Genomic DNA, 25,938 nt, shown 5'->3' with positions numbered 1-25,938 from the left:
GTTCCTCTGGAATGGACTCAGACATCTGGGGGACTCTTGGAATGGTGGTACGACCATGGAGTTCCTCTCGCCTTTCCTGTTGAGAGTGCCTCCTCTTGAGATGCGACGGGAATGCCGGGAATTCTTTCCCGTTGAAAGCAGGGAAAGGATACCTCATCTCTAGCTACGAGGGGGAAACGGGGCTCCTCTGGATGTGGGCGTGACCATCGTGCTTCCTCTCGAGTGGAGACGGGCAAGGAGGTGAACTTCTTGAGTAGCAGCAAGGGTGTGAAAGACCCTTTCGAAGTTCCAGAGGTTGGGTGTCATTAGTCTCCAGACGCCTCATCGGAAATAGGCCTCATCTCGCCTGGAAGGGAGAACTTCCTGGATTTTCTCGAGTTGCGGCAGGTGTTCTCGAGTTACGACGGGGACCTCAGGGACCCGCCCTGGTGGCCTCAGGAGAGGCCAGTCCCCATGCGAGGTGCTAGGGGGCCTCTCGGGATTCCTCTCCCGTCGATACCGGGGCCAAAAACCTTGTGTGCAGTCAGGGCCGGAAACGAGGATTCCTCTCAGGGGCTGACATGGATCTTTGGGTACTTCTGGAGTCTCCCCAGGGGAGTCAGGCCTCGTCTCGTGTGGGGGCATGCACGTGCGCTTTCCTTCCAGGCTGTAGCAGCAATGTCACGCTTCCCGTCGCGTGGATCAAAGGATCTGTGGTTTTCTCTCGAGGCTTTCCCTCGAGGCTTTCCCACATGGCTGTGCCACATGCCACCGTGGTGTGAGTCGATCCTCGGCGTGAAAGATGAGCCAGTGCAGGGCAAAGAGGTTCCTCTGGAATTGACTGAGACATCTGGGGGACTCTTGGAATGGTGGTACGACCATGGAGTTCCTCTCGCCTTTCCTGTTGAGAGTGCCTCCTCTTGAGATGCGACGGGAATGACGGGAATACTTTCCCGTTGAAAGCAGGGAAAGGATCCCTCATCTCGAGCTACGAGGGGGAAACGGGCTCCTCTGGATGTGGGCGGGACCATCGTGCTTACTCTCGAGTGGAGACGGGTATGGCGGTGAACTTCTTGAGTTGCAGCAAGTGTGTGAAAGACCCTTTCGAAGTTCCAGAGTTTAGGTGTCATTAGTCTCCAGACGCCTCATCGGAAATAGGCCTCATCTCGCCTGCAAGGGAGAACTTCCTTGATTTTCTCGAGTTGCGGTAGGTGTTCTCGAGTTACGACGGGGACCTCAGGGACCCGCCCTGGTTGCCTCTAGAGGCCAGTCCCCATGCGATTTGCTACGGGGCCTCTCGGGATTCCTCTCCCGTCGATACCGGGGCCAAAAACCTTGTGTGGAGTCAGGGCCGTAACCGAGGATTCCTCTCAGGGGCTGACATGGATCTTTGGGTACTTCTGGAGTCTCCCCAGGGGAGTCAGGCCTCGTCTCGAGTGGGGGCATGCACGTGCGCTTTCCTTCCAGGCTGTAGCAGCAATGTCACGCTTCCCGTGGCGTGGATCAAAGGATCTGTGGTTTTCCCTCGAGGCTTTCCCACAGGGCTGTCCCACGTGCCACCGTGGTGTGAGTCGATCCTCGGCGTGAAAGATGAGCCAGTGCAGGGCAAAGAGGTTCCTCTGGAATGGACTGAGACATCTGGGGGACTCTTGGAATGGTGGTACGACCATGGAGTTCCTCTCGCCTTTCCTGTTGAGAGTGCCTCCTCTTGAGATGCGACGGGAACGCCGGGAATTCTTTCCCGTTGAAAGCAGGGAAAGGATCCCTCATCTCGAGCTACGAGGGGGAAACGGGGCTCCTCTGGATGTGGGCGGGACCATCGTGCTTCCTCTCGAGTGGACACGGGTATGGCGGTGAACTTCTTGAGTTGCAGCAAGGTTGTGAAAGACCCTTTCGAAGTTCCAGAGGTTAGGTGTCATTAGTCTCCAGACGCCTCATCGGAAATAGGCCTCATCTCGCCTGGAAGGGAGAACTTCCTGGATTTTCTCGAGTTGCGGCAGGTGTTCTCGAGTTACGACGGGGACCTCAGGGACCCGCCCTGGTTGCCTCAAGAGGCCAGTCCCCATGCGATTTGCTACGGGGCCTCTCGGGATTCCTCTCCCGTCGATACCGGGGCCAAAAACCTTGTGTGCAGTCAGGGCCGGAACCGAGGATTCCTCTCAGGGGCTGACATGGATCTTTGGGTACTTCTGGAGTCTCCCCAGGGGAGTCAGGCCTCGTCTCGAGTGGGGGCATGCACGTGTGCTTTCCTTCCAGGCTGTAGCAGCAATGTCACGCTTCCCGTCGCGTGGATCAAAGGATCTGTGGTTTTCCCTCGAGGCTTTCCCTCGAGGCTTTCCCACAGGGCTGTCCCACGTGCCACCGTGGTGTGAGTCGATCCTCGGCGTGAAAGATGAGCCAGTGCAGGGCAAAGAGGTTCCTCTGGAATGGACTGAGACATCTGGGGGACTCTTGGAATGGTGGTACGACCATGGAGTTCCTCTCGCCTTTCCTGTTGAGAGTGCCTCCTCTTGAGCTGCGACGGGAATGCCGGGAATTCTTTCCCGTTGGAAGCAGGGAAAGGATCCCTCATCTCGAGCTGCGAGGGGGAAACGTGGCTCCTCTGTATGTGGGCGGGACCATCGTGCTTCCTCTCGTGTGGAGACGGGTATGGCGGTAAACTTCTTGAGTTGCAGCAAGGGTGTGAAAGACCCTTTCGAAGTTCCAGAGGTTAGGTGTCATTAGTCTCCAGACGCCTCATCGGAAATAGGCCTCATCTCGCCTGGAAGGGAGAACTTCCTGGATTTTCTCGAGTTGCGGCAGGTGTTCTCGAGTTACGACGGGGACCTCAGGGACCCGCCCTTGTGGCCTCAGGAGAGGACAGTCCCCATGCAAGTTGCTAGGGGGCCTCTCGGGATTCCTCTCCCGTCGATACCGGGGCCAAAAACCTTGTGTGGAGTCAGGGCCGGAACCGAGGATTCCTCTCAGGGGCTGACATGGATCTTTGGGTACTTCTGGAGTCTCCCCAGGGGAGTCAGGCTTCGTCTCGAGTGGGGGCATGCACGTGTGCTTTCCTTCCAGGCTGTAGCAGCAATGTCACGCTTCCCGTCGCGTGGATCAAAGGATCTGTGGTTTTCCCTCGAGGCTTTCCCTCGAGGCTTTCCCACAGGGCTGTCCCACGTGCCACCGTGGTGTGAGTCGATCCTCGGCGTGAAAGATGAGCCAGTGCAGGGCAAAGAGTTTCCTCTGGAATGGACTGAGACATCTGGGGGACTCTTGGAATGGTGGTACGACCATGGAGTTCCTCTCGCCTTTCCTGTTGAGAGTGCCTCCTCTTGAGATGCGCCGTGAACGCCGGGAATTCTTTCCCGTTGAAAGCAGGGAAAGGATCCCTCTTCTCGAGCTACGAGGGGGAAACAGGGCTCCTCTGGATGTGGCGGGACCATCGTGCTTCCTCTCGAGTGGAGACGGGTATGGCGGTGAACTTCTTGAGTTGCAGCAAGGGTGTGAAAGACCCTTTCGAAGTTCCAGCGGTTAGGTGTCATTAGTCTCCAGAAGCCTCATCGGAAATAGGCCTCATCTAGCCTGGAAGGGAGAACTTCCTGAATTTTCTCGAGGTGCGGCAGGTGTTCTCGAGTTACGACGGGTACCACAGGGACCCGCCCTGATGGCCTCAGGAACGGCCAGTCTCCATGCGAGTTGCTAGGGGGCCTCTCGGGATTCCTCTCCCGTCGATACCGGGGCCAAAAACCTTGTGTGGAGTCAGGGCCGGAACCGAGGATTCCTCTCAGGGGCTGACATGGATCTTTGGGTACTTCTAGAGTCTCCCCAGGGGAGTCAGGCCTCGTCTCGAGTGGGGGCATGCACGTGCGCTTTCCTTCCAGGGTGTAGCAGCAATGTCACGCTTCCCGTCGCGTGGATCAAATGATCTGTGGTTTTCCCTCGAGGCTTTCCCTCGAGGCTTTCCCACAGGGCTGTCCCACGTGCCACCGTGGTGTGAGTCGATCCTCGGCGTGAAAGATGAGCCAGTGCAGGGCAAAGGGGTTCCTCTGGAATGGACTGAGACATCTGGGGGACTCTTGGAATGGTGGTACGACCATGGAGTTCCTCTCGCCTTTCCTGTTGAGAGTGCCTCCTCTTGAGATGCGACGGGAACGCCGGGAATTCTTTCCCGTTGAAAGCAGGGAAAGTATCCCTCATCTCGAGCTCCGAGGGGGAAACGGGGCTCCTCTGGATGTGGGCGGGACCATCGTGCTTCCTCCCGAGTGTACACGGGTATGGCGGTGAACTTCTTTAGTTGCAGCAAGGGTGTGAAAGACCCTTTCGAAGTTCCAGAGGTTAGGTGTCATTAGTCTCCAGACGCCTCATCGGAAATAGGCCTCATCTCGCCTGGAAGGGAGAACTTCCTGGATTTTCTCGAGTTGCGGCAGGTGTTCTCGAGTTACGACGGGGACCTCAGGGACCCGCCCTGGTGGCCTCAGTAGAGGCCAGTCCCCATGCGAGTTGCTAGGGGGCCTCTCGGGATTCCTCTCCCATCGATACCGGGGCCAAAAGCCTTGTGAGGAGTCAGGGCCGGAATCGAGCATTCCTCTCAGGGGTTACATGGATCTTTGGGTACTTCTGGAGTCTCCCCAGGGGAGTCAGGCCTCGTCTCGAGTGGGGGCATGCACGTGCGCTTTCCTTCCAGGCTGTAGCAGCAATGTCACGCTTCCCATCGCGAGGATTAAAGGATCTGTGGTTTTCCCTCGAGGCTTTCCCTTGAGGCTTTCCCACAGGGCTGTCCCACGTGCCACCGTGGTGTGAGTCGATCCTCGGCGTGAAAGATGAGCCAGTGCAGGGCAAAGAGGTTCCTCTGGAATGGACTGAGACATCTGGGGGACTCTTGGAATGGTGGTACGACCATGGAGTTCCTCTCGCCTTTCCTGTTGAGAGTGCCTCCTCTTGAGCTGCGACGGGAATGCCGGGAATTCTTTCCCGTTGGAAGCAGGGAAAGGATCCCTCATCTCGAGCTCCGAGGGGGAAACGTGGCTCCTCTGTATGTGGGCGGGACCATCGTGCTTCCTCTGGTGTGGAGACGGGTATGGCGGTAAACTTCTTGAGTTGCAGCAAGGGTGTGAAAGACCCTTTCGAAGTTCCAGAGGTTAGGTGTCATTAGTCTTCAGACGCCTCATCGGAAATAGGCCTCATCTCGCCTGGAAGGGAGAACTTCCTGGATTTTCTCGAGTTGCGGCAGGTGTTCTCGAGTTACGACGGGGACCTCAGGGACCCGCCCTTGTGGCCTCAGGAGAGGCCAGTCCCCATGCAAGTTGCTAGGGGGCCTCTCGGGATTCCTCTCCCGTCGATACCGGGGCCAAAAACCTTGTGTGGAGTCAGGGCCGGAACCGAGGATTCCTCTCAGGGGCTGACATGGATCTTTGGGTACTTCTGGAGTCTCCCCAGGGGAGTCAGGCTTCGTCTCGAGTGGGGGCATGCACGTGTGCTTTCCTTCCAGGCTGTAGCAGCAATGTCACGCTTCCCGTCGCGTGGATCAAAGGATCTGTGGTTTTCCCTCGAGGCTTTCCCTCGAGGCTTTCCCACAGGGCTGTCCCACGTGCCACCGTGGTGTGAGTCGATCCTCGGCGTGAAAGATGAGCCAGTGCAGGGCAAAGAGGTTCCTCTGGAATGGACTGAGACATCTGGGGGACTCTTGGAATGGTGGTACGACCATGGAGTTCCTCTCGCCTTTCCTGTTGAGAGTGCCTCCTCTTGAGATGCGCCGGGAACGCCGGGAATTCTTTCCCGTTGAAAGCAGGGAAAGGATCCCTCTTCTCGAGCTACGAGGGGGAAACAGGGCTCCTCTGGATGTGGGCGGGACCATCGTGCTTCCTCTCGAGTGGAGACGGGTATGGCGGTGAACTTCTTGAGTTGCAGCAAGGGTGTGAAAGACCCTTTCGAAGTTCCAGAGGTTAGGTGTCATTAGTCTCCAGACGCCTCATCGGAAATAGGCCTCATCTCGCCTGGAAGGGAGAACTTCCCGGATTTTCTCGAGGTGCGGCCGGTGTTCTCGAGTTACGACGGGGACCTCAGGGACCCGCCCTGGTGGCCTCAGGAGAGGTCAGTCCCCATGCAAGTTGCTAGGGGGCCTCTCGGGATTCCTCTCCCGTCGATACCGGGACCAAAAACCTTGTGTGGAGTCAGGGCTGGAACCGAGGATTCCTCTCAGGAGCTGACATGGATCTTTGGGTACTTCTGGAGTCCCACCAGGGGAGTCAGGCCTCTTCTCGATTGGGGGCATGCACGTGTGCTTTCCTTCCAGGCTGTAGCAGCAATGTCACGCTTCCCGTCGCGTGGATCAAAGGATCTGTGGTTTTCCCTCGAGGCTTTCCCACAGGGCTGTCCCACGTGCCACCGTGGTGTGAGTCGATCCTCGACGTGAAAGATGAGCCAGTGCAGGGCAAAGAGGTTCCTCTGGAATGGACTGAGACATCTGGGGGACTCTTGGAATGGTGGTACGACCATGGAGTTCCTCTCGCCTTTCCTGTTGAGAGTGCCTCCTCTTGAGATGCGACGGGAACGCCGGGAATTCTTTCCCGTTGAAAGCAGGGAAAGGATCCCTAATCTCGAGCTCCGAGGGGGAAATGGGGCTCCTCTGGATGTGGGCGGGACCATCGTGCTTCCTCCCGAGTGGACACAGGTATGGCGGTGAACTTCTTGAGTTGCAGCAAGGGTGTGAAAGACCCTTTCGAAGTTCCAGAGTTTAGGTGTCATTAGTCTGCAGACGCCTCATCGGAAATAGGCCTCATCTCGCCTGGAAGGGAGAACTTCCTGGATTTTCTCGAGTTTCGGCAGGTGTTCTCGAGTTACGACGGGGACCTCAGGGACCCGCCCTGGTGGCCTCAGGAGAGGCCAGTCCCCATGCGAGTTGCTAGGGGGCCTCTCGGGATTCCTCTCCCGTCGATACCGGGGCCAAAAGCCTTGTGTGGAGTCAGGGCCGGAACCGAGCATTCCTCTCAGGGGTGACATGGATCTTTGGGTACTTCTGGAGTCTCCCCAGGGGAGTCAGGCCTCGTCTCGAGTGGGGGCATGCACGTGCGCTTTCCTTCCAGGCTGTAGCAGCAATGTCACGCTTCCCGTCGCGTGCATCAAAGGATCTGTGGTTTTCCCTCGAGGCTTTCCCTCGAGGCTTTCCCACAGGGCTGTCCCACGTGCCACCGTGGTGTGAGTCGATCCTCGGCGTGAAAGATGAGCCAGTGCAGGGCAAAGAGGTTCCTCTGGAATGGACTCAGACATCTGGGGGACTCTTGGAATGCTGGTACGACCATGGAGTTCCTCTCGCCTTTCCTGTTGAGAGTGCCTCCTCTTTGGATGCGACGGGAACGCCGGGAATTCTTTCCCGTTGAAAGCAGGGAAAGGATCCCTCATCTCGAGCTACGAGGGGGAAACGGGGCTCCTCTGGATGTGGGCGGGACCATCATGCTTCCTCTCGAGTGGACACGGGTATGGCGGTGAACTTCTTGAGTTGCAGCAAGGGTGTGAAAGACCCTTTCGAAATTCCAGAGGTTAGGTGTCATTAGTCTCCAGACGGCTCATCGGAAATAGGCCTCATCTCGCCTGGAAGGGAGAACTTCCTGGATATTCTCGATTCGCGGCAGGTGTTCTCGAGTTATGACGGGGACCTCAGGGACCCGCCCTGGTGGCCTCAGGAGAGGCCAGTCCCCATGCGAGTTGCTAGGGGGCCTCTCGGGATTCCTCTCCCGTCGATACCGGGGCCAAAAACCTTGTGTGGAGTCAGGGCCGGAACCGAGGATTCCTCTCAGGGGTGACATGGATCTTTGGGTACTTCTGGAGTCTCCCAAGGGGAGTCAGGCCTCGTCTCGAGTGGGGGCATGCACGTGCGCTTTCCTTCCAGGCTGTAGCAGCAATGTCACGCTTCCCGTCGCGTGCATCAAAGGATCTGTGGTTTTCCCTCGAGGCTTTCCCTCGAGGCTTTCCAGCAGGGCTGTCCCACGTGCCACCGTGGTGTGAGTCGATCCTCGGCGTGAAAGATGAGCCAGTGCAGGGCAAAGAGGTTCCTCTGGAATGGACTGAGACATCTGGGCGACTCTTGGAATGGTGGTACGACCATGGAGTTCCTCTCGCCTTTCCTGTTGAGAGTGCCTCCTCTTGAGATGCGACGGGAACGCCGGGAATTCTTTCCCGTTGATAGCAGGGAAAGGATCCCTCATCTCGAGCTACGAGGGTGAAACGGGGCTCCTCTGGATGTGGGCGGGACCATCGTGCTTCCTCTCGAGTGGACACGGGTATGGCGCTGAACTTCTTGAGTTGCAGCAAGGGTGTGAAAGACCCTTTCGAAGTTCCAGAGGTTAGGTGTCATTAGTCTCCAGACGCCTCATCGGAAATAGGCCTCATCTCGCCTGGAAGGGAGAACTTCCTGGATTTTCTCGATTTGCGGCAGGTGTTCTCGAGTTACGACGGGGACCTCAGGGACCCGCCCTGGTGGCCTCAGGAGAGGCCAGTCCCCATGCGAGTTGCTAGGGGGCCTCTCGGGATTCCTCTCCCGTCGATACCGGGGCCAAAAACCTTGTGTGGAGTCAGGGCCGGAACCGAGGATTCCTCTCAGGGGCTCACATGGATCTTTGGGTACTTCTAGAGTCTCCGCAGGGGAGTCAGGCCTCGTCTCGAGTGGGGGCATGCACGTGCGCTTTCCTTCCAGGGTGTAGCAGCAATGTCACGCTTCCCGTCTTGTGGATCAAAGGATCTGTGGTTTTCCCTCGAGGCTTTCCCTCGAGGCTTTCCCACAGGGCTGTCCCACGTGCCACCGTGGTGTGAGTCGATCCTCGGCGTGAAAGATGAGCCAGTGCAGGGCAAAGAGGTTCCTCTGGAATGGACTGAGACATCTGGGGGACTCTTGGAATGGTGGTACGACCATGGAGTTCCTCTCGCCTTTCCTGTTGAGAGTGCCTCCTCTTGAGATGCGACGGGAATGCCGGGAATTCTTTCCCGTTGAAAGCAGGGAAAGGATCCCTCATCTCGAGCTACGAGGGGGAAACGGGGCTCCTCTGGATGTGGGCGGGACCATCGTGCTTTCTCTCGTGTGGAGACGGGTATGGCGGTAAACTTCTTGAGTTGCAGCAAGGGTGTGAAAGACCCTTTCGAAGTTCCAGAGGCTAGGTGTCATTAGTCTCCAGACGCCTCATCGGAAATAGGCCTCATCTCGCCTGGAAGGGAGAACTTCCCGGATTTTCTCGAGGTGCGGCCGGTGTTCTCGAGTTACGACGGGGACCTCAGGGACCCGCCCTGGTGGCCTCAGGAGAGGCCAGTCCCCATGCAAGTTGCTAGGGGGCCTCTCGGGATTCCTCTCCCGTCGATACCGGGACCAAAAACCTTGTGTGGAGTCAGGGCTGGAACCGAGGATTCCTCTCAGGGGTGACATGGATCTTTGGGTACTTCTGGAGTCTCCCCAGGGGAGTCAGGCCTCGTCTCGAGTGGGGGCATGCACGTGCGCTTTCCTTTCAGGCTGTAGCAGCAATGTCACGCTTCCCGTCGCGTGCATCAAAGGATCTGTGGTTTTCCCTCGAGGCTTTCCCTCGAGGCTTTCCAGCAGGGCTGTCCCACGTGCCACCGTGGTGTGAGTCGATCCTCGGCGTGAAAGATGAGCCAGTGCAGGGCAAAGAGGTTCCTCTGGAATGGACTGAGACATCTGGGCGACTCTTGGAATGGTGGTACGACCATGGAGTTCCTCTCGCCTTTCCTGTTGAGAGTGCCTCCTCTTGAGATGCGACGGGAACGCCGGGAATTCTTTCCCGTTGAAAGCAGGGAAAGGATCCCTCATCTCGAGCTACGAGGGTGAAACGGGGCTCCTCTGGATGTGGGCGGGACCATCGTGCTTCCTCTCGAGTGGACACGGGTATGGCGCTGAACTTCTTGAGTTGCAGCAAGGGTGTGAAAGACCCTTTCGAAGTTCCAGAGGTTAGGTGTCATTAGTCTCCAGACGCCTCATCGGAAATAGGCCTCATCTCGCCTGGAAGGGAGAACTTCCTGGATTTTCTCGATTTGCGGCAGGTGTTCTCGAGTTACGACGGGGACCTCAGGGACCCGCCCTGGTGGCCTCAGGAGAGGCCAGTCCCCATGCGAGTTGCTAGGGGGCCTCTCGGGATTCCTCTCCCGTCGATACCGGGGCCAAAAACCTTGTGTGGAGTCAAGGCCGGAACCGAGGATTCCTCTCAGGGGTGATATGGATCTTTGGGTACTTCTGGAGTCTCCCCAGGGGAGTCAGGCCTCGTCTCGAGTGGGGGCATGCACGTGCGCTTTCCTTCCAGGCTGTAGCAGCAATGTCACGCTTCCCGTCGCGTGCATCAAAGGATCTGTGGTTTTCCCTCGAGGCTTTCCCTCGAGGCTTTCCCGCAGGGCTGTCCCACGTTCCACCGTGATGTGAGTCGATCCTCGGCGTGAAAGATGAGCCAGGGCAGGGCAAAGAGGTTCCTCTGGAATGGACTGAGACATCTGGGGGACTCTTGGAATGGTGGTACGACCATGGAGTTCCTCTCGCCTTTCCTGTTGAGAGTGCCTCCTCTTGAGATGCGACGGGAACGCCGGGAATTCTTTCCCGTTGAAAGCAGGGAAAGGATCCCTCATCTCGAGCTACGAGGGGGAAACGGGGCTCCTCTGGATGTGGGTGGGACCATCGTGCTTCCGCTCGAGTGGAGACGGGTATGGCGGTGAACTTCTTGAGTTGCAGCAAGGGTGTGAAAGACCCTTTCGAAGTTCCAGAGGTTACGTGTCAGTCTCCAGATGCCTCATCGGAAATAGACCTCATCTCGCCTGGAAGGGAGAACTTCCTGGATTTTCTCGAGGTGCGGCAGGTGTTCTCGAGTTACGACGGGTACCAAAGGGACCCGCCCTGATGGCCTCAGGAGAGGCCAGTCCCCATGCGAGTTGCTAGGGGGCCTCTCGGGATTCCTCTCCCGTCGATACTAGGGCCAAAAACCTTGTGTGGAGTCAGGGCCGGAACCGAGGATTCCTCACAGGGGTGACATGGATCTTTGGGTACTTCTGGAGTCTCCCCAGTGGAGTCAGGCCTCGTCTCGAGTGGGGGCATGCACGTGCGCTTTCCTTCCAGGCTGTAGCAGCAATGTCACGCTTCCCGTCGCGTGCATCAAAGGATCTGTGGTTTTCCCTCGAGGCTTTCCCTCGAGGCTTTCCCGCAGGGCTGTCCCACGTGCCACCGTGGTGTGAGTCGATCCTCGGCGTCAAAGATGAGCCAGTGCAGGGCAAAGAGGTTCCTCTGGAATGGACTGAGACATCTGGGGGACTCTTGGAATGGTGGTACGACCATGGAGTTCCTCTCGCCTTTCCTGTTGAGAGTGCCTCCTCTTGAGATGCGACGGGAACGCCGGGAATTCTTTCCCGTTGAAAGCAGGGAAAGGATCCCTCATCTCGAGCTCCGAGGGGGAAACGGGGCTCCTCTGGATGTGGGCGGGACCATCGTGCTTCCTCTCGAGTGGAGACGGGTTTGGCGGTGAACTTCTTGAGTTGCAGCAAGGGTGTGAAAGACCCTTTCGAAGTTCCAGAGGTTAGGTGTCATTAGTCTCCAGACGCCTCATCGGAAATAGGCCTCATCTCGCCTGGAAGGGAGAACTTCCTGGATTTTCTCGAGTTGCGGCAGGTGTTCTCGAGTTACGACGGGGATCTCAGGGACCCGCCCTGGTGGCCTCAAGAACAGCCAGTCCCCATGCGAGTTGCTAGGGGGCCTCTCGGGATTCCTCTCCCGTCGATACCGGGGCCAAAAACCTTGTGTGGAGTCAGGGCCGGAACCGAGGATTCCTCTCAGGGGCTGACATGGATCTTTGGGTACTTCTGGAGTCTCCCCAGGGGAGTCAGGCCTCGTCTCGAGTGGGGGCATGCACGTGTGCTTTCCTTCCAGGCTGTAGCAGCAATGTCACGCTTCCCGTCGCGTGGATCAAAGGATCTGTGGTTTTCCCTCGAGGCTTTCCCTCGAGGCTTTCCCACAGGGCTGTCCCACGTGCCACCGTGGTGTGAGTCGATCCTCGGCATGAAAGATGAGCCAGTGCAGGGCAAAGAGGTTCCTCTGGAATGGACTCAGACATCTGGGGGACTCTTGGAATGGTGGTACGACCATGGAGTTCCTCTCGCCTTTTTCTGTTGAGAGTGACTCCTCTTGAGATGCGACGGGAATGCCGGGAATTCTTTCCCGTTGAAAGCAGGGAAAGGATCCCTCATCTCTAGCTACGAGGGGGAAACGGGGCTCCTCTGGATGTGGGCGGGACCATCGTGCTTCCTCTCGAGTGGAGACGGGCAAGGAGGTGAACTTCTTGAGTAGCAGCAAGGGTGTGAAAGACCCTTTCGAAGTTCCAGAGTTTGGGTGTCATTAGTCTCCAGACGCCTCATCGGAAATAGGCCTCATCTCGCCTGGAAGGGAGAACTTCCTGGATTTTCTCGAGTTGCGGCAGGTGTTCTCGAGTTACGACGGGGACCTCAGGGACCCGCCCTGGTGGCCTCAGGAGAGGCCAGTCCCCATGCGAGGTGCATGGGGGCCTCTCGGGATTCCTCTCCCGTTGATACCGGGGCCAAAAACCTTGTGTGCAGTCAGGGCCGGAAACGAGGATTCCTCTCAGGGGCTGACATGGATCTTTGGGTACTTCTGGAGTCTCCCCAGGGGATTCAGGCCTCGTCTCGAGTGGGGGCATGCACGTGCGCTTTCCTTCCAGGCTGTAGCAGCAATGTCACGCTTCCCGTGGCGTGGATCAAAGGATCTGTGGTTTTCCCTCGAGGCTTTCCCACAGGGCTGTCCCACGTGCCACCGTGGTTTGAGTCGATCCTCGGCGTGAAAGATGAGCCAGTGCAGGGCAAAGAGGTTCCTCTGGAATGGACTGAGACATCTGGGGGACTCTTGGAATGGTGGTACGACCATGGAGTTCCTCTCGCCTTTCCTGTTGAGAGTGCCTCCTCTTGAGATGCGACGGGAACGCCGGGAATTCTTTCCCGTTGAAAGCAGGGAAAGGATCCCTCATCTCGAGCTACGAGGGGGAAACGGGGCTCCTCTGGATGTGGGCGGGACCATCGTGCTTCCTCTCGAGTGGACACGGGTATGGCGGTGAACTTCTTGAGTTGCAGCAAGGTTGTGAAAGACCCTTTCGAAGTTCCAGAGGTTAGGTGTCATTAGTCTCCAGACGCCTCATCGGAAATAGGCCTCATCTCGCCTGGAAGGGAGAACTTCCTGGATTTTCTCGAGTTGCGGCAGGTGTTCTCGAGTTACGACGGGGACCTCAGGGACCCGCTCTGGTGGCCTCAGGAGAGGCCAGTCCCCATGCGAGGTGCTAGGGGGCCTATCGGGATTCCTCTCCCGTCGATACCGGGGCCAAAAACCTTGTGTGCAGTCAGGGCCGGAACCGAGGATTCCTCTCAGGGGCTGACATGGATCTTTGGGTACTTCTGGAGTCTCCCCAGGGGAGTCAGGCCTCGTCACGAGTGGGGGCATGCACGTGCGCTTTCCTTCCAGGCTGTAGCAGCAATGTCACGCTTCCCGTCGCGTGGATCAAAGGATCTGTGGTTTTCCCTCGAGGCTTTCCCACAGGGCTGTCCCACGTGCCACCGTGGTGTGAGTCGATCCTCGGCGTGAAAGATGAGCCAGTGCAGGGCAAAGAGGTTCCTCTGGAATGGACTGAGACATCTGGGGGACTCTTGGAATGGTGGTACGACCATGGAGTTCCTCTCGCCTTTCCTGTTGAGAGTGCCTCCTCTTGAGATGCGACGGGAACGCCGGGAATTCTTTCCCGTTGAAAGCAGGGAAAGGATCCATCATCTCGAGCTCCGAGGGGGAAACGGGGCTCCTTTGGATGTGGGCCGGACGATCGTGCTTCCTCTCGAGTGGAGACGGGTATGGCGGTGAACTTCTTGAGTTGCAGCAAGGGTGTGAAAGACCCTTTCGAAGTTCCAGAGGTTAGGTGTCATTAGTCTCCAGACGCCTCATCGGAAATAGGCCTCATCTCGCCTGCAAGGGAGAACTTCCTGGATTTTCTCGAGTTGCGGCAGGTGTTCTCGAGTTACGACGGGGACCTCAGGGACCCGCCCTGGTGGCCTCAGGAGAGGCCAGTCCCCATGCGAGTTGCTAGGGGGCCTCTCGGGATTCCTCTCCCGTCGATACCGGGGCCAAAAACATTGTATGGAGTCAGGGCCGGAACCGAGGATTCCTCTCAGGGGCTGACATGGATATTTGGGTTCTTCTGGAGTCCCCCCAGGGGAGTCAGGCCTCGTCTCGAGTGGGGGCATGCACGTGCGCTTTCCTTCCAGGCTGTAGCAGCAATGTCACGCTTCCAGTCGCGTGGATCAAAGGATCTGTGGTTTTCCCTCGAGGCTTTCCCTCGAGGCTTTCCCACAGGGCTGTCCCACGTGCCACCGTGGTGTGAGTCGATCCTCGGCGTGAAAGATGAGCCAGTGCAGGGCAAAGAGGTTCCTCTGGAATGGACTGAGACATCTGGGGGACTCTTGGAATGGTGGTACGACCATGGAGTTCCTCTCGCCTTTCCTGTTGAGAGTGCCTCCTCTTGAGATGCGACGGGAACGCCGGGAATTCTTTCCCGTTGAAAGCAGGAAAAGGATCCCTTATCTCGAGCTACGAGGGGGAAACGGGGCTCCTCTGGATGTGGGCGGGACCATCGTGCTTCCTCTCTAGTGGAGACGGGTATGGTGGTGAACTTCTTGAGTTGCAGCAAGGGTGTGAAAGACCCTTTCGAAGTTCCAGAGGTTAGGTGTCATTAGTCTCCAGACGCCACATAGGAAATAGGCCTCATCTCGCCAGGAAGGGAGAACTTCCTGGATTTTCTCGAGTTGAGGCAGGTGTTCTCGAGTTACGACGGGGACCTCAGGGACCCGCCCTGGTGGCCTCAGGAGAGGCCAGTCCCTATGCGAGTTGCTAGGGGGCCTCTCGGGATTCCTCTCCCGTCGATACCGGGGCCAACAACCTTGTGTGGAGTCAGGGCCGTAACCGAGGATTCCTCTCATGGGCTGACATGGATCTTTGGGTACGTCTGGAGACTCCCCAGTGGAGTCAGGCCTCGTCTCGAGTGGGGGCATGCACGTGCGCTTTCCTTCCAGGCTGTAGCAGCAATGTCACGCTTCCCGTCGCGTGGATCAAAGGATCTGTGGTTTTCCCTCGAGGCTTTCCCTCGAGGCTTTCCCACAGGGCTGTCCCACGTGCCACCGTGGTGTGAGTCGATCCTCGGCGTGAAAGATGAGCCAGTGCAGGGCAAAGAGGTTCCTCTGGAATGGACTGAGACATCTGGGGGACTCTTGGAATGGTGGTACGACCATGGAGTTCCTCTCGCGTTTCCTGTTGAGAGTGCCTCCTCTTGAGATGCGACGGGAACGCCGGGAATTCTTCCCCGTTGAAAGCAGGGAAAGGATCCATCATCTCGAGCTCCGAGGGGGAAACGGGGCTCCTTTGGATGTGGGCGGGACCATCATGCTTCCTCTCGAGTGGAGACGGGTATGGCGGTGAACTTCTTGAGTTGCAGCAAGGGTGTGAAAGACCCTTTCGAAGTTCCAGAGGTTAGGTGTCATTAGTCTCCAGACGCCTCATCGGAAATAGGCCTCATCTCGCCTGGAAGGGAGAACTTCCTGGATTTTCTCGAGTTGGGGCAGGTGTTCTCGAGTTACGACGGGGACCTCAGGGACCCGCCCTGGTGGCCTCAGGAGAGGCCAGTCCCCATGCGAGTTGCTAGGGGGCCTCTCGGGATTCCTCTCCCGTCGATACCGGGGCCAAAAACTTTGTATGGAGTCAGGGCCGGAACCGAGGATTCCTCTCAGGGGCTGACATGGATCTTTGGGTCCTTCTGGAGTCCCCCCAGGGGAGTCAGGCCTCGTCTCGAGTGGGGGCATGCACGTGCGCTTTCCTTCCAGGCTGTAGCAGCAATGTCACGCTTCCCGTCGCGTGGATCAAAGGATCTGTGGTTTTCCCTCGAGGCTTTCCCTCGAGGCTTTCCCACAGGGCTGTCCCACGTGCCACCGTGGTGTGAGTCGATCCTCGGCGTGAAAGATGAGCCAGTGCAGGGCAAAGAGGTTCCTCTGGAATGGACTGAGACATCTGGGGGACTCTTGGAATGGTGGTACGACCATGTAGTTCCTCTCGCCTTTCCTGTTGAGAGTGCCTCCTCTTGAGATGCGACGGGAACGCCGGGAATTCTTTCCCGTTGAAAGCAGGAAAATGATCCCTCATCTCGAGCTACGAGGGGGAAACGGGGCTCCTCTGGATGTGGGCGGGACCATCGTGCTTCCTCTCTAGTGGAGACAGGTATGGTGGTGAACTTCTTGAGTTGCAGCAAGGGTGTGAAAGACCCTTTCGAAGTTCCAGAGGTTAGGTGCATTAGTCTCCAGACGCCTCATAGGAAATAGGCCTCATCTCGCCTGGAAGGGAGAACTTCCTGGATTTTCTCGAGTTGCGGCAGGTGTTCTCGAGTTATGACGGGGACCTCAGGAACCCGCCCTGGTGGCCTCAGGAGAGGCCAGTCCCTATGCGAGTTGCTAGGGGGCCTCTCGGGATTCCTCTCCCGTCGATACCGGGGCCAAAAACCTTGTATGGAGTCAGGGCCGGAACCGAGGATTCCTCTCAGGGGCTGACATGGATCTTTGGGTACTTCTGGAGTCTCCCCAGGGGAGTCAGGCCTCGTCTCGAGTGGGGGCATGCACGTGCACTTTCCTTCCAGGCTGTAGCAGCAATGTCACGCTTCCCGTCGCGTGGATCAAAGGATCTGTGGTTTTCCCTCGAGGCTTTCCCACAGGGCTGTCCCACGTGCCACCGTGGTGTGAGTCGATCCTCGGCGTGAAAGATGAGCCAGTGCAGGACAAAGAGGTTCCTCTGGAATGGACTGAGATATCTGGGGGACTTTTGGAATGGTGGTACGACCATGGAGTTCCTCTCGCCTTTCCTGTTGAGAGTGCCTCCTCTTGAGATGCGACGGGAACGCCGGGAACTCTTTCCCTTTGAAACCAGGGAAAGGATCCCTCATCTCGAGCTACGAGGGGAAAACGGGGCTCCTCTGGATGTGGGCGGGACCATCGTGCTTCATCTCGAGTGGAGACGGGTATGGCGGTGAACTTCTTGAGTTGCAGCAAGGGTGTGAAAGACCCTTTCGAAGTTCCAGAGGTTAGGTGTCATTAGTCTCCAGAGGCCTCATCGGAAATAGGCCTCATCTCGCCTGGAAGGGAGAACTTCCTGGATTTTCTCGAGTTGCGGCAGGTGTTCTCGAGTTACGACGGGGACCTCAGGGACCCGCCCTGGTGGCCTCAGGAGAGGCCAGTCCCTATGCGAGTTGCTAGGGGGCCTCTCGGGATTCCTCTCCCGTCAATACCGGGGCCAACAACCTTGTGTGGAGTCAGGGCCGTAACCGAGGAGTCCTCTCATGGGCTGACATGGATCTTTGGGTACGTCTGGAGACTCCCCAGTGGAGTCAGGCCTCGTCTCGAGTGGGGGCATGCACGTGCGCTTTCCTTCCAGGCTGTAGCAGCAATGTCACGCTTCCCGTCGCGTGGATCAAAGGATCTGTGGTTTTCCCTCGAGGCTTTCCCTCGAGCCTTTCCCACAGGGCTGTCCCACGTGCCACCGTGGTGTGAGTCGATCCTCGGCGTGAAAGATGAGCCAGTGCAGGGCAAAGAGGTTCCTCTGGAATGGACTGAGACATCTGGGGGACTCTTGGAATGGTGGTACGACCATGGAGTTCCTCTCGCCTTTCCTGTTGAGAGTGCCTCCTCTTGAGATGCGACGGGAACGCCGGGAATTCTTTCCCGTTGAAAGCAGGCAAAGGATCCCTCATCTCGAGCTACGAGGGGGAAACGGGGCTCCTCTGGATGTGGGCGGGACCATCGTGCTTCCTCTCGAGTGGAGACGGGTATGGCGGTGAACTTCTTGAGTTGCAGCAAGGGTGTGAAAGACTCTTTCGAAGTTCCAGAGGTTAGGTGTCATTAGTCTCCAGACGCCTCATCGGAAATCGGCCTCATCTCGCCTGGAAGGGAGAACTTCCTAGATTTTCTCGAGTTGGGGCAGGTGTTCTCGAGTTACGACGGGGACCTCAGGGACCCGCCCTGATGGCCTCAGTAGAGGCCAGTCCCCATGCGAGTTGCTAGGGGGCCTCTCGGGATTCCTCTCCCGTCGATACCGGGGCCAAAAACCTTGTGTGGAGTCAGGGCCGGAACCGAGGATTCCTCTCAGGGGCTGACATGGATCTTTGGGTACTTCTGGAGTCTCCCCAGGGGAGTCAGGCCTCGTCTCGAGTGGGGGCATGCACGTGCGCTTTCCTTCCAGGCTGTAGCAGCAATGTCACGCTTCCCTTCGCGTGGATCAAAGGATCTGTGGTTTTCCCTCGAGGCTTTCCCTCGAGGCTTTCCCTCAGGGCTGTCCCACGTGCCACCGTGGTGTGAGTCGATCCTCGGCATGAAAGATGAGCCAGTGCAGGGCAAAGAGTTTCCTCTGGAATGGACTGAGACATCTGGGGGACTCTTGGAATGGTGGTACGACCATGGAGTTCCTCTCGCCTTTCCTGTTGAGAGTGCCTCCTCTTGAGATGCGACGGGAATGACGGGAATACTTTCCCGTTGAAAGCAGGGAAAGGATCCCTCATCTCGAGCTACGAGGGGGAAACGGGGCTCCTCTGGATGTGGGCGGGACCATCGTGCTTCCTCTCGAGTGGAGACGGGTATGGCGGTGAACTTCTTGAGTTGCAGCAAGGGTGTGAAAGACCCTTTCGAAGTTCCAGAGGTTAGGTGTCATTAGTCTCCAGACGCCTCATCGGAAATAGGCCTCATCTCGCCTGGAAGGGAGAACTTCCTGGATTTTCTCGAGTTGCGGCAGGTGTTCTCGAGTTACGACGGGGACCTCAGGGACCCGCCCTGGTGGCCTCAGGAGAGGCCAGTCCCTATGCGAGTTGCTAGGGGGCCTCTCGGGATTCCTCTCCCGTCGATACCGGGGCCAACAACCTTGTGTGGAGTCAGGGCCGTAACCGAGGATTCCTCTCATGGGCTGACATGGATCTTTGGGTACGTCTGGAGACTCCCCAGTGGAGTCAGGCCTCGTCTCGAGTGGGGGTATGCACGTGCGCTTTCCTTCCAGGCTGTAGCAGCAATGTCACGCTTCCCGTCGCGTGGATCAAAGGATCTGTGGTTTTCCCTCGAGGCTTTCCCTCGAGGCTTTCCCACAGGGCTGTCCCACGTGCCACCGTGGTGTGAGTCGATCCTCGGCGTGAAAGATGAGCCAGTGCAGGGCAAAGAGGTTCCTCTGGAATGGACTGAGACATCTGGGGGACTCTTGGAATGGTGGTACGACCATGGAGTTCCTCTCGCCTTTCCTGTTGAGAGTGCCTCCTCTTGAGATGCGACGGGAACGCCGGGAATTCTTTCCCGTTGAAAGCAGGGAAAGGATCCCTCATCTCGAGCTACGAGGGTGAAACGGGGCTCCTCTGGATGTGGGCGGGACCATCGTGCTTCCTCTCGAGTGGACACGGGTATGGCGCTGAACTTCTTGAGTTGCAGCAAGGGTGTGAAAGACCCTTTCGAAGTTCCAGAGGTTAGGTGTCATTAGTCTCCAGACGCCTCATCGGAAATAGGCCTCATCTCGCCTGGAAGGGAGAACTTCCTGGATTTTCTCGATTTGCGGCAGGTGTTCTCGAGTTACGACGGGGACCTCAGGGACCCGCCCTGGTGGCCTCAGGAGAGGCCAGTCCCCATGCGAGTTGCTAGGGGGCCTCTCGGGATTCCTCTCCCGTCGATACCGGGGCCAAAAACCTTGTGTGGAGTCAAGGCCGGAACCGAGGATTCCTCTCAGGGGCTGACATGGATCTTTGGGTACTTCTGGAGTCTCCCCAGTGGAGTCAGGCCTCGTCTCCAGTGGGGGCATGCACGTGCGCTTTCCTTCCAGGCTGTAGCAGCAATGTCACACTTCCCGTCGCGTGGATCAAAGGATCTGTGGTTTTCCCTCGAGGCTTTCCCTCGAGGCTTTCCCACAGGGCTGTCCCACGTGCCACCGTGGTGTGAGTCGATCCTCGGCGTGGAAGATGAGCCAGTGCAGGGCAAAGAGGTTCCTCTGGAATGGACTGAGACATCTGGGGGACTCTTGGAATGGTGGTACGACCCTGGAGTTCCTCTCGCCTTTCCTGTTGAGAGTGCCTCCTCTTGAGATGCGACGGGAACGCCGGGAATTCTTTCCCGTTGAAAGCAGGGAAAGGATCCCACATCTCGAGCTACGACGGGGAAACGGGGCTCCTTTGGATGTGGGCGGGACCATCGTGCTTCCTCTCGAGTGGAGACGGGTATGGCGGTGAACTTCTTGAGTTGCAGCAAGGGTGTGAAAGACCCTTTCGAAGTTCCAGAGTTTAGGTGTCATTAGTTTCCAGACGCCTCATCGGAAATACGCCTCATCTCGCCTGGAAGGGAGAACTTCCTGGATTTTCTCGAGTTGCGGCAGGTGTTCTCGAGTTATGACGGGGACCTCAGGGACACGCCCTGGTGGCCTCAGGAGAGGCCAGTCCCCATGCGAGTTGCTAGGGGGCCTCTCGGGATTCCTCTCCCGTCGATACCGGGGCCAAAAACCTTGTGTGGAGTCAGGGCCGGAACCGAGGATTCCTCTCAGGGGTGATATGGATCTTTGGGTACTTCTGGAGTCTCCCCAGGGGAGTCAGGCCTCGTCTCGAGTGGGGGCATGCACGTGCGCTTTCCTTCCAGGATGTAGCAGCAATGTCACGCTTCCCGTCGCGTGCATCAAAGGATCTGTGGTTTTCCCTCGAGGCTTTCCCTCGAGGCTTTCCCGCAGGGCTGTCCCACGTTCCACCGTGGTGTGAGTCGATCCTCGGCGTGAAAGATGAGCCAGGGCAGGGCAAAGAGGTTCCTCTGGAATGGACTGAGACATCTGGGGGACTCTTGGAATGGTGGTACGACCATGGAGTTCCTCTCGCCTTTCCTGTTGAGAGTGCCTCCTCTTGAGATGCGACGGGAACGCCGGGAATTCTTTCCCGTTGAAAGCAGGGAAAGGATCCCTCATCTCGAGCTATGAGGGGGAAACGGGGCTCCTCTGGATGTGGGTGGGACCATCGTGCTTCCGCTCGAGTGGAGACGGGTATGGCGGTGAACTTCTTGAGTTGCAGCAAGGGTGTGAAAGACCCTTTCGAAGTTCCAGAGGTTACGTGTCAGTCTCCAGATGCCTCATCGGAAATAGACCTCATCTCGCCTGGAAGGGAGAACTTCCTGGATTTTCTCGAGTTTCGGCAGGTGTTCTCGAGTTACGACGGGTACCAAAGGGACCCGCCCTGATGGCCTCAGGAGAGGCCAGTCCCCATGCGAGTTGCTAGGGGGCCTCTCGGGATTCCTCTCCCGTCGATACTAGGGCCAAAAACCTTGTGTGGAGTCAGGGCCGGAACCGAGGATTCCTCACAGGGGTGACATGGATCTTTGGGTACTTCTGGAGTCTCCCCAGTGGAGTCAGGCCTCGTCTCGAGTGGGGGCATGCACGTGCGCTTTCCTTCCAGGCTGTAGCAGCAATGTCACGCTTCCCGTCGCGTGCATCAAAGGATCTGTGGTTTTCCCTCGAGGCTTTCCCTCGAGGCTTTCCCGCAGGGCTGTCCCACGTGCCACCGTGGTGTGAGTCGATCCTCGGCGTCAAAGATGAGCCAGTGCAGGGCAAAGAGGTTCCTCTGGAATGGACTGAGACATCTGGGGGACTCTTGGAATGGTGGTACGACCATGGAGTTCCTCTCGCCTTTCCTGTTGAGAGTGCCTCCTCTTGAGATGCGACGGGAACGCCGGGAATTCTTTCCCGTTGAAAGCAGGGAAAGGATCCCTCATCTCGAGCTCCGAGGGGGAAACGGGGCTCCTCTGGATGTGGGCGGGACGATCGTGCTTCCTCTCGAGTGGAGACGGGTATGGCGGTGAACTTCTTGAGTTGCAGCAAGGGTGTGAAAGACCCTTTCGAAGTTCCAGAGGTTAGGTGTCATTAGTCTCCAGACGCCTCATCGGAAATAGGCCTCATCTCGCCTGGAAGGGAGAACTTCCTGGATTTTCTCGAGTTGCGGCAGGTGTTCTCGAGTTACGACGGGGATCTCAGGGACCCGCCCTGGTGGCCTCAAGAACAACCAGTCCCCATGCGAGTTGCTAGGGGGCCTCTCGGGATTCCTCTCCCGTCGATACCGGGGCCAAAAACCTTGTGTGGAGTCAGGGCCGGAACCGAGGATTCCTCTCAGGGGCTGACATGGATCTTTGGGTACTTCTGGAGTCTCCCCAGGGGAGTCAGGCCTCGTCTCGAGTGGGGGCATGCACGTGTGCTTTCCTTCCAGGCTGTAGCAGCAATGTCACGCTTCCCGTCGCGTGGATCAAAGGATCTGTGGTTTTCCCTCGAGGCTTTCCCTCGAGGCTTTCCCACAGGGCTGTCCCACGTGCCACCGTGGTGTGAGTCGATCCTCGGCGTGAAAGATGAGCCAGTGCAGGGCAAAGAGGTTCCTCTGGAATGGACTGAGACATCTGGGGGACTCTTGGAATGGTGGTACGACCATGGAGTTCCTCTCGCCTTTCCTGTTGAGAGTGCCTCCTCTTGAGATGCGCCGGGAACGCCGGGAATTCTTTCCCGTTGAAAGCAGGGAAAGGATCCCTCTTCTCGAGCTACCAGGGGGAAACAGGGCTCCTCTGGATGTGGGCGGGACCATCGTGCTTCCTCTCGAGTGGAGACGGGTATGGCGGTGAACTTCTTGAGTTGCAGCAAGGGTGTGAAAGACCCTTTCGAAGTTCCAGCGGTTAGGTGTCATTAGTCTCCAGAAGCCTCATCGGAAATAGGCCTCATCTAGCCTGGAAGGGAGAACTTCCTGAATTTTCTCGAGGTGCGGCAGGTGTTCTCGAGTTACGACGGGTACCACAGGGACCCGCCCTGATGGCCTCAGGAACGGCCAGTCTCCATGCGAATTGCTAGGGGGCCTCTCGGGATTCCTCTCCCGTCGATACCGGGGCCAAAAACCTTGTGTGGAGTCAGGGCCGGAACCGAGGATTCCTCTCAGGGGCTGACATGGATCTTTGGGTACTTCTAGAGTCTCCCCAGGGGAGTCAGGCCTCGTCTCGAGTGGGGGCATGCACGTGCGCTTTCCTTCCAGGGTGTAGCAGCAATGTCACGCTTCCCGTCTTGTGGATCAAAGGATCTGTGGTTTTCCCTCGAGGCTTTCCCTCGAGGCTTTCCCACAGGGCTGTCCCACGTGCCACCGTGGTGTGAGTCGATCCTCGGCGTGAAAGATGAGCCAGTGCAGGGCAAAGAGGTTCCTCTGGAATGGACTGAGACATCTGGGGGACTCTTGGAATGGTGGTACGACCCTGGAGTTCCTCTCGCCTTTCCTGTTGAGAGTGCCTCCTCTTGAGATGCGACGGGAACGCCGGGAATTCTTTCCCGTTGAAAGCAGGGAAAGGATCCCTCTTCTCGAGCTACGAGGGGGAAACAGGGCTCCTCTGGATGTGGGCGGGACCATCGTGCTTCCTCTCGAGTGGAGACGGGTATGGCGGTGAACTTCTTGAGTTGCAGCAAGGGTGTGAAAGACCCTTTCGAAGTTCCAGAGGTTAGGTGTCATTAGTCTCCAGACGCCTCATCGGAAATAGGCCTCATCTCGCCTGGAAGGGAGAACTTCCCGGATTTTCTCGAGGTGCGGCCGGTGTTCTCGAGTTACGACGGGGACCTCAGGGACCCGCCCTGGTGGCCTCAGGAGAGGCCAGTCCCCATGCAAGTTGCTAGGGGGCCTCTCGGGATTCCTCTCCCGTCGATACCGGGACCAAAAACCTTGTGTGGAGTCAGGGCTGGAACCGAGGATTCCTCTCAGGAGCTGACATGGATCTTTGGGTACTTCTGGAGTCCCACCAGGGGAGTCAGGCCTCTTCTCGATTGGGGGCATGCACGTATGCTTTCCTTCCAGGCTGTAGCAGCAATGTCACGCTTCCGGTCGCGTGGATCAAAGGATCTGTGGTTTTCCCTCGAGGCTTTCCCACAGGGCTGTCCCACGTGCCACCGTGGTGTGAGTCGATCCTCGGCGTGAAAGATGAGCCAGTGCAGGGCAAAGAGGTTCCTCTGGAATGGACTGAGACATCTGGGGGACTCTTGGAATGGTGGTACGACCATGGAGTTCCTCTCGCCTTACCTGTTGAGAGTGCCTCCTCTTGAGATGCGACGGGAACGCCGGGAATTCTTTCCCGTTGAAAGCAGGGAAAGGATCCCTCATCTCGAGCTCCGAGGGGGAAATGGGGCTCCTCTGGATGTGGGCGGGACCATCGTGCTTCCTCCCGAGTGGACACAGGTATGGCGGTGAACTTCTTGAGTTGCAGCAAGGGTGTGAAAGACCCTTTCGAAGTTCCAGAGTTTAGGTGTCATTAGTCTGCAGACGCCTCATCGGAAATAGGCCTCATCTCGCCTGGAAGGGAGAACTTCCTGGATTTTCTCGAGTTTCGGCAGGTGTTCTCGAGTTACGACGGGGACCTCAGGGACCCGCCCTGGTGGCCTCAGGAGAGGCCAGTCCCCATGCGAGTTGCTAGGGGGCCTCTCGGGATTCCTCTCCCGTCGATACCGGGGCCAAAAGCCTTGTGTGGAGTCAGGGCCGGAACCGAGCATTCCTCTCAGGGGTGACATGGATCTTTGGGTACTTCTGGAGTCTCCCCAGGGGAGTCAGGCCTCGTCTCGAGTGGGGGCATGCACGTGCGCTTTCCTTCCAGGCTGTAGCAGCAATGTCACGCTTCCCGTCGCGTGCATCAAAGGATCTGTGGTTTTCCCTCGAGGCTTTCCCTCGAGGCTTTCCCACAGGGCTGTCCCACGTGCCACCGTGGTGTGAGTCGATCCTCGGCGTGAAAGATGAGCCAGTGCAGGGCAAAGAGGTTCCTCTGGAATGGACTCAGACATCTGGGGGACTCTTGGAATGGTGGTACGACCATGGAGTTCCTCTCGCCTTTCCTGTTGAGAGTGCCTCCTCTTTGGATGCGACGGGAACGCCGGGAATTCTTTCCCGTTGAAAGCAGGGAAAGGATCCCTCATCTCGAGCTACGAGGGGGAAACGGGGCTCCTCTGGATGTGGGCGGGACCATCATGCTTCCTCTCGAGTGGACACGGGTATGGCGGTGAACTTCTTGAGTTGCAGCAAGGGTGTGAAAGACCCTTTCGAAGTTCCAGAGGTTGGGTGTCATTAGTCTCCAGACGCCTCATCGGAAATAGGCCTAATCTCGCCTGGAAGGGAGAACTTCCTGGATTTTCTCGAGTTGCGGCAGGTGTTCTCGAGTTACGACGGGGACCTCAGGGACCCGCCCTGGTGGCCTCAGGAGAGGCCAGTCCCCATGCGAGGTGCTAGGGGGCCTCTCGGGATTCCTCTCCCGTCGATACCGGGGCCAAAAACCTTGTGTGCAGTCAGGGCCGGAAACGAGGATTCCTCTCAGGGGCTGACATGGATCTTTGGGTACTTCTGGAGTCTCCCCAGGGGATTCAGGCCTCGTCTCGAGTGGGGGCATGCACGTGCGCTTTCCTTCCAGGCTGTAGCAGCAATGTCACGCTTCCCGTCGCGTGGATCAAAGGATCTGTGGTTTTCCCTCGAGGCTTTCCCTCGAGGCTTTCCCACATGGCTGTGCCACGTGCCACCGTGGTGTGAGTCGATCCTCGGCGTGAAAGATGAGCCAGTGCAGGGCAAAGAGGTTCCTCTGGAATTGACTGAGACATCTGGGGGACTCTTGGAATGGTGGTACGACCATGGAGTTCCTCTCGCCTTTCCTGTTGAGAGTGCCTCCTCTTGAGATGCGACGGGAATGACGGGAATACTTTCCCGTTGAAAGCAGGGAAAGGATCCCTCATCTCGAGCTACGAGGGGGAAACGGGGCTCCTCTGGATGTGGGCGGGACCATCGTGCTTCCTCTCGAGTGGAGACGGTATGGCGGTGAACTTCTTGAGTTGCAGCAAGTGTGTGAAAGACCCTTTCGAAGTTCCAGAGGTTAGGTGTCATTAGT

The sequence above is a fragment of the Capricornis sumatraensis genome, chromosome 19, assembly GCF_032405125.1.
Source record: "Capricornis sumatraensis isolate serow.1 chromosome 19, serow.2, whole genome shotgun sequence".
NCBI lineage: Eukaryota > Metazoa > Chordata > Mammalia > Artiodactyla > Bovidae > Capricornis > Capricornis sumatraensis.
The sequence above is the reverse complement of the archived record's forward strand: the minus strand, read 5'-3'. Positions refer to the sequence as shown.